Here is a 3,791-nt window from a genome sequence, read left to right on the forward strand (position 1 = left end):
AATAAATGAAGAGCTTCAAAAGGTGTCAAAAATATGAGGAGCATGAAACGGTCTGAAAAGTAGGTGGAGCATGAAGGGTGAGGAAAAACATGAAGAGCCTGAAAAAGTGTGAAATACATGAAGAGCTTCAAAGGTGTTAAAATTTGAGGAGCATGATACAGTCTGAAAAATAGGAGGAGCATGAAGCGGTGTTGAAAAATATGAAGAGCCTGAAAAGGTGTGAAAAATATGAAGAGCTTCAAAAAGTGTCAAAAATATGAGGAGCATGAAACGGTCTGAAAAATAGGAGGAGCAAGAAGCGGTGTTGAAAAACCTGAAGAGCCTGAAAAGGTGTGAAATATATGAAGAGCTTAAAAAGGCATGAAATGTATAAGGAACCTGAAACGCTCTGAAAAACAGGAGGAGAATGAAGCGGTGTTGAAAAATATGAAGAGCCTGAAAAGTTGTGAAATATATGAAGAGCTTCAAAAGTTGTCAAAAATTTTAGGAGCATGAAACTGTCAGAAAAATTGGAGGAGCATGAAGCGGTGTTGAAAAATATGAAGAGCCTGAAAAGGTGTGAAATATATGAAGAGCTTAAGAAGGCGGGAAATATATGAGGACCCTGAAACGCTCTGAGAAACAGGAGGAGAATGAATCGGTGTTGAAAAATATGAAGAGCCTGAAAAGGTGTGAAATATATGACGAGCTTAAAAAGGCGTGAAATATATGAGGAACCTGAAACGCTCTGAGAAACAGTAGGAGAATGAAGCGGTGTTGAAGAATATGAAGAGCCTGAAAAGGTGTTAACAATATTAGGAGCCTGAAACGGTCTGAAAAATAGGAGGCGCATAAAGCAGTGTTGAAAAGCTTGAAAAGCCTGAAAAGGTGTGAAAAACATGAAGAGCTTCAAAAGGTGTCAAAAATATGAGGAGCATGAAACGGTCTGAAAAATAGGAGGAGCATGAAACGGTGTTGAAAAACATGAAGAGCCTGAAAAGAGTGAAATATATGAAGAGCTTCAAAAGGTGTCAAAAATATGAGGAACATGAAACGGTCTGAAAAATAGGAGGAGCATGAAGCGGGGTTGAAAAACATGAAGAGCCTGAAAAGTTGTGTAATATATGAAGAGCTTCAAAAGATGTGAAAAATATGAGGAGAATGATACGGGCTGAAAAGAAGGAGGAGCATGAAGCGGTGTTGAAAAACATGAACAGCCTGAAAAGGTGTGAAAAACATGAAGAGCTTCAAAAGGTGTCAAAAATATGAGGAGCATGAAACGGCCAGAAAAATAGGAGGAGCATGAAGCGGTGTTCAGAAATATGAAGCGCCTGAAAACGTGGGAAAAATATGAGGAGCATGAAACGGTTTGAAAAATAGGTGGAGCATGAAGTGGTGTTGAAAAACTTGAAGAGCCTGAAAAGGTGTTAACAATATTAGGAGCCTGAAACGGTCTGAAAAATAGGAGGCGCATAAAGGGGTGTTGAAAAACTTGAAAAGCCTGAAAAGGTGTGAAAACCATGAAGAGCTTCAAGAAGTGTCAAAATTATGAGGAGCATGAAACGGTCTGAAAAATAGGAGGAGCATGAAACGGTGTTGAAAAACATGAAGAGCCTGAAAAGAGTGAAATATATGAAGAGCTTCAAAAGGTGTCAAAAATATGAGGAACATGAAACGGTCTGAAAAATAGGAGGAGCATGAAGCGGGGTTGAAAACATGAAGAGCCTGAAAAGTTGTGTAATATATGAAGAGCTTCAAAAGATGTGAAATATATGAGGAGAATGATACGGGCTGAAAAGAAGGAGGAGCATGAAGCGGTGTTGAAAAACATGAACAGCCTGAAACGGTGTGAAAAACATGAAGAGCTTCAAAAGGTGTCAAAAATATGAGGAGCATGAAACGGCCAGAAAAATAGGAGGAGCATGAAGCGGTGTTCAGAAATATGAAGGGCCTGAAAAGGTGGGAAAAATATGAGGAGCATGATACGGTGTGAAAAATAGGTGGAGCATGAAGCGGTGTTCACATGAAGAGCCTGAAAAGGTGTGAAAAATATGAAGAGCTTAAAAAAGTGTCAAAAATATGAGGAGCATTAAACGGTGTTGAAAAACATGAAGAGCCTGAAAAGAGTGAAATAAATGAAGAGCTTCAAAAGGTGTCGAAAATATGAGGAGCATGAAACGGTCTTAAAAATAGGTGGAGCATGAAGGGTGATGAAAAACATGAAGAGCCTGAAAAAGTGTGAAATACATGAAGAGCTTCAAAGGTGTTAAAATTTGAGGAGCATGATACAGTCTGAAAAATAGGAGGAACATGAAGCGGTGTTGAAAAACATGAAGATTCTGAAAAGGTGTGAAAAATATGAAGAGCTTCAAAAAGTGTCAAAAATATGAGGAGCATGAAACGGTCTGAAAAATAGGAGGAGCATGAAGAGGTGTTCAAAAACATGAAGAGCCTGAAAAGGTGTGAATCATATGAAGAGTTTCAAAATTTGTCAAAAATAAGAGGAGCATGAAACGGTATGAAAAATAGAGGGAACATGAAGCGGTGTTGAAATACTTGAAGAGCCTGAAAAGGTGTGAAAAATATGAAGAGCCTTAAAAGAGTGAAATATATGAAGAGCTTCAAAAGGTGTCAAAAATATGAGGAGCATGAAACGATCTGAAAAATAGGTGGGTCATGAAGCGGTGTTGAAAAACTTGAAGAGCCTGAAAAGGTGTTAAAAATATTAGGAGCATGAAACGGTCTGAAAAATAGGAGGAGCATGAAGCGCTGCTGAAAAACATGACGAGACTTAAAAAGTGTGAAATATATGAAGAGCTTCAAAAGGTGTTAAAATTTGAGGAGCATGATACGGTCTGAAAGATAGGAGGAACATCAAGCGGTGTTGAAAAATATGAAGAGCCTGAAAAGGTGTTAAAAATATTAGGAGCATGAAACGTTCTGAAAAATAGGTGGAGCATGAAGTGGTGTTGAAAAACTTGAAGAGCCTGAAAAGGTGTTAACAATATTAGGAGCCTGAAACAGTCTGAAAAATAGGAGGCGCAAGAAGCGGTGTTGAAAAACTTGAAAAGCCTGAAAAGGTGTGAAAAACATGAAGAGCTTCAAAAAGTGTCAAAAATATGAGGAGCATGAAACGGTCTGAAAACTAGGAGGAGCATGAAACGGTGTTGAAAAACATGAAGAGCCTGAAAAGAGTGAAATATATGAAGAGCTTCAAAAGGTGTCGAAAATATGAGGAACATGAAACGGTCTGAAAAATAGGAGGAGCATGTAGCGGGGTAGAAAAACATGAAGAGCCTGAAAAGTTGTGTAATATATGAAGAGCTTCAAAAGATGTGAAAAATATGAGGAGAATGATACGGGCTGAAAAGAAGGAGGAGCATGAAGCGGTGTTGAAAAACATGAACAGCCTGAAAAGGTGTGAAAAACAAGAAGAGCTTCAAAAGGTGTCAAAAATATGAGGAGCATGAAACGGCCAGAAAAATAGGAGGAGCATGAAGCGGTGTTGAAAAACTTGAAAAGTCTGAAAAGGTGTGAAAAACATGAAGAGATTCAAAAAGTGTCAAAAATATGAGGAGCATGAAACGGTCTGAAAAATAGGAGGAGCATGAAGCGGTGTTGCAAAGAAGAAGAGCATGAAAAGGTGTGAAAATCATGAAGAGTTTCAAAAGGTGTCAAAAAAATGAGGAGAATGAAAAGGTCTCAAAAGTAGGAGGAGCATGAAACGGTGTTGAAAAACATGAAGAGCCTGAAAAGTGTGAAATATATGAAGAGCTTCAAAAGGTGTTAAAATTTGAGGAGCATGATACGGT

The sequence above is a fragment of the Dama dama genome, chromosome 1 (genome assembly GCF_033118175.1).
Source record: "Dama dama isolate Ldn47 chromosome 1, ASM3311817v1, whole genome shotgun sequence".
Lineage (NCBI taxonomy): Eukaryota > Metazoa > Chordata > Mammalia > Artiodactyla > Cervidae > Dama > Dama dama.